Genomic DNA, 5129 nt, shown 5'->3' with positions numbered 1-5129 from the left:
TGTTTCTCTCCCCAATTACTCTACAACATCTCTAAAAGCAGGCATAAGGGTCTTACATATCTTTTTATTTTTCACAACACTTACCAAGACATCTATTGGATAGTAGAAGCTCAACAATTATAGGTTGATTGATTTCCTAAATTTTCTACAGCAAACTGTTGAGTCTTTTTTTTTTTTAGTAGAATCTTTTTTATTCAGAAAAAAAGAAAAGTTTTCCAACCACACACAGGAGGGGTTTGGGTAGGAGGAGGTGTCTGTCCATCCAGCCCCAGCCCCCAGCCCATGTGGTTTTGGCAGCAATAAGGGGTGTGGGGTAATGGCCCAAAAAATAAAAATGGTGTATGTGTGTGTCTGGGAAGGAGAGGGGTGCAAAAGCCGTGGGGAGTGGTGGGAAGGGACAGACGAGGTCAGTACTGGGAACGCCGCAGGTGGGAGGCCATTTCATAGCATTTCTTGTTGATCATACCACGTGGACACCTTCTTTGCCCATCAGCAGGACTAGCGTCTTGGCAGTCATGGTGACAGTGATGTTGAAAGTGGGGGCTCCCCCGGTGCTCTTGGTACGAAGATCATGGTAAATTCCCCATCCTGCAGCAGTGAGTCCCGGATAACAGAAATTTCTGGCCCCCAAGTGTCAGCCCGTTCACGAAAAAACTTGACCGGTCTTTGCCAACCAGGACACCAACCTCAGCTGGCGTGATGTTGACGAAGGTTTTCCCAGGGACAGCGGCCCAGACAGAGGGCGAGTCCTTATAGCCCGTGATGGCCGCGTCCTGACAGGTCCCGTCGTGCCATGAGGTTGTCGATGTAGGCGTTCCACCCGGCCATGGCGCTGCTTCTGGGGCTGCTCTCGGCGCTGCTACTGGGGCCGCGGGCTGGGCTCGGGGGCCTCGGGCTGGCGGGCAGGGGGAGGCAGAGAGCTCGGGGCACGTGTTGCCGTCCGGACTGCGGCTCCCGCTAGCTGTGCAGCAGCCCTCGCAGCGCCACTAAAACTGTTGAGTCTTGTTTTAGTAATTCACAGCAGAGATATATAAATTAATTTAAAGAGTTTTTAATTGTAGTATTGTGGCACATTTCTTTGTACCAGACAACCCCTCAATGATATCTCTCACTTGTAGCTAGTCATGCCCCCTGAGGCCACTTAAAAAGAGTTTAACACTAGGGACTGAATTATAGCATCAGGTGTTCTAAAGTTCCCAGAATGTTTCCGTCACTATTTCTTACAAAGCAAATTGAAACTATTGTTTCATAAAGGAGCATAAGACTAAAAGAAAATGAAAAGTGCAGTGAACCTGAAAACAACCCAAAGGGCCAATTTTATGGATCCTAGAGCAAACACATTGTTCTGCTTTGAGTAGCTTTCAGCCTCACAAAAGACTTTAAGAAGGTTTAGTCACTGAAAATCAGCACTATGCAAGGGAAAGGAAATAGCTAAAGGGACCAGGAGATTGTGTCATTAACAACATTTCCTAATTCTTTTCACACACTTATAATCACTGCAAAGGCAGTCATACTTTTGTTTCAGTGATACAAAGAGGTTAATAGGGATGGGTGGTTGGCCCTAGGAATTTCCATCAGTGATCCTGTAGCTACACCAATACAGTAATCTATAGGAAGTTGATGCTTTCTTTTTCTGCTTACTTAAGCAGTGTGAATATAAGCATTTTTAGAAAACGTTATTTTTAAATTCCCAAAACATATATGAAGTAAAAACACTAGCAAATCCAGCTTCCAAATGAGTACACAATTTGCCTTACAGCCATAGTATTGCCATTGAACCCTTTCTGGATAGAATTCTGGAGCTGCCTTCAATGAATGGGCAAATTTGTTGCCATCCATATCACTTCCTTTGCAATCCCTCTTGAGGAGGTAACACATTCCATTCCACATTCACTTTCTAAAAATTGCATCTTTTTGGAATCCTCAACCTCCTTCCAGACCGCTGTTCCACTGTCATCATTGAAAATCCCTTTTGTTAGTAAGATCACACCATCTAGATTCCCATCTTTCTTCATTTTTCTCTGTCACCTCTTCCAGGTCACCTCACCACAGTTCTAGGACACCTAACTCTCACCATTTTCTCTTTTACTCTGTTCCTTATACCATCTAATCTGAGAAATGGCCAAACCAACAACCTACTCTTGATTTCCTCAATTTCAATGACTTTTATTTCCATTTCTGTTTTTAAAAATTATGGCCACCTGGAGGTCCTTTACTTTTTAATTCTCACCTCAAAAGTTCCCATAGTTTTCCATACTGGCTCCCACTCCAATATTCCATATTGCCTTAGGATTCTCCAGAGAAACAACCAATACAATGTGTGGTTGGATGGATGGATGGATGGATGGATGAATGGATAGATAGATGGATAGATAGATAGATAGATAGATAGATAGATAGATAGATAGATTTTAAGGAATTAGCTAATGAAGTTGTGGAGGCTGATTAAATTTAAAATATGGACGGTAAGTGTCTTAGTCCATTAAGGTTGCTATAACAAAATGCCACAGACTGGATAGCTTATAAATGACAGAAATGTATTGCTCACAGTTCTAGAGGCTAGGAAGTCCAAGATCAAGGTGACAGCATTCTTATGATGGTCCTCTTCCTGGTTCTTAGCAAGTGCCTTCTTGCTGTGTCCTCACACAGTAGAAGGGACTAGGAATCTCTGTGGAGTCTCCTTTATCAGGCACTAATCCCATCCATGAAGGCTCTACCCTTATGATTTAAGCACCACCTAAATGCCCCACCTCTTAAAACCATCATCTTTGGAATTAGGATTTCAACATAATGAATTAGGGAATGGGCAGTACAAACAGATGACAGCAGTAGGATAGCAGGCTGGAGACCCAGGGAATAGTCACAGTTTAAGTCTGAAGACAGCTTGCTGGCAGAATTCTCTCTGCCTTGGGGGAGGTCAGTCTTTTTATTAAGGCCTTCAACTGACTTGATGAGACCAACCCACATTATGGAGAGCAATCTGCTGTACTCAAAGTCTACTGATTTAAATGTTAATGCCATCCCAAAAAAATACCTTCACAGAAACATGTAAAATAGTGTTTGATCAAAAATCTGGGTACCATGGCCTAGACAAGTTAACACATGAAATTTACCATCACACACATAACAAAATTCTGCTCTTTGAACTCACGCTTCTGTTAGCCCGTGAGCTCCTGTTAATTAGTTCCAGTTTGGTTTTGCTTCTTTCCCTTTCTTGGCTGCACATGTCTACTTTGTTATCACCCTCAAAACCCTTACCTCAAGCTTTCTGCCTTATCTACTCCACATTAACTCTCCATCTTCACTGCCATCACTTGCTCATACTCAACCTCCACTCCAGCCATACCAAACAACTCAGCTTTCAGCCTTCCAAGATGCATCATGAACTTAACACCACTTTTTCCTTTTTCCTTTTTCTTACTCGTTCAGTTGATACATCTCAGCAAAGACTTCAGCAAAACCCCAGCCTCCCTCCCTAGGCATTATTTTATGCCTCCCTCTCATAAATGGCCTTGGATCTTTATTCACACTGCCAATAGAGCTGTTGTTCTCATTGCTAAATTCTGAACCTCATCAGGATATTTATTTCATCTTTATAGGCACAATAAATTTTTGATAAAACATATCCATCTTTGTGGGAGGCCTTTGTAGTTTTATGAACTTAGACAAGCTAAGTAACTCTGTTGCTTCTGTTTCTTCATTTGTAAAATAGAGATACAAATAACAATACCTACCTCACTGAGCTATTGTGAGAAATAAAAGAGATTATGAATCTAAAGTACTTAGAACAATACCTGGGATCTAAAAAGCACTAGATGTATGGGAGCTATTATTAGTATAGCTGGGTTTTAATAATAATCTATTAGTATGCTAACTATTATTATATATAACTGTTACTAGTATAACTATTATTATTATAACTATTTTAACAGCTGTTTCCAGCTTCCTTCAGCAAGGGTGTACTGGACCCAGCTCATTTGATTGTTAATATGTTTTTGGAATTTTGTGAGCCAATTGTTAAACATGCCTAAAAATTAAATTTTATGAATTTATAATTCAGTAAATTATGTTAAAAATAAAGGTCATAAATACTCAAAGCTGATTGCATCCCAGTGATTTTACTCTACTAATATTATCTATGCTCTTGAGGTTATTTATCACTATTATATCAGCATGGTGCAAATACCATATGATGGTGTGCTACTGAGCATCTCTTCCTAACTCCATTTTAGTGATATTGTGTTGGTAGCTTGAAAATCGTCACTATGGCAATGTTTCACCACAGAAAGCAGCTAACACTAGAAATCAAGGCCTGATTTATTGTCTTATTGATTGCTTAGACTAAAGAAAGTAATGGAGAAAATACAAATTACACTTAGTGTATTGTGTCTAATGCTGAAGATAAAAAAGATTCAATTTAATGAATATAACTTTTGTACAAGAGTTACAACTAGCTCAACAATAAATCATGTAGGGACGCCTGCCTGGGTGGCTCTGCCTTTGGCTCGGGTCATGATCTCAGGGTCCTGGGATCATGCCCCTCATCAGGCTCCCTGCTCATCAGGGAGTCTGCTTCTCCCTCTCCCTGTCCCTCTGCAGCTCGCCCTGCTTGTGCTCTCTTGCTTTCTGTCAAATAAATAAATAAAATCTTAAAAAAAAAACCAATAAATATGTATCATAATAATGAGAAAAATTAATTGGGAAAAGAAGTAACAGGTTGGGATGTGACTTTATTTGTCAAATCATGGTTGAATGACATACAATATTCTGTAAAAACTAACAAAAGCATTTTGTGAGAATTAATTGAATATCTAGAATTTGCAAAAGAGCATTGTATATTTTATTATTATTTATAAGTTTTGTGTTACACATTCTCTATAAATGTAAAATCTGTAATAAACTTAAATACACACACACATACACACACACACATTTTTTTTTCCTAAGAGCTTTGATGTAAAATATTTATCAGCACACCACTGCCTTCAGATTTTCTTACCAACCGAAGGATAAAAAAAGAGAAAAAAATAGTTTTACTAAGCTGGGATTCATAGTGAAAGGAGACGATGAAAAGGAAAACTTGGTATCGCCACAAGTAAACCATGGAATCATTCAAACGAGAATATTTG

The 5129-nt window shown here is 39.9% G+C and overlaps 1 pseudogene; it reads right to left on the bottom strand.

The window, feature by feature from the left end:
• Window positions 1-236: 236 nt before the first annotated feature.
• LOC113926967 lies at window positions 237-828 on the bottom strand (annotated as a pseudogene).
• Between the last annotated feature and the right edge of the window lie 4301 nt (window positions 829-5129).

Source organism: Zalophus californianus, chromosome 7, assembly GCF_009762305.2.
Source record: "Zalophus californianus isolate mZalCal1 chromosome 7, mZalCal1.pri.v2, whole genome shotgun sequence".
In the NCBI taxonomy this organism is placed as follows: domain Eukaryota; kingdom Metazoa; phylum Chordata; class Mammalia; order Carnivora; family Otariidae; genus Zalophus; species Zalophus californianus.
This window is presented reverse-complemented; position numbering and strand designations above follow the sequence as displayed.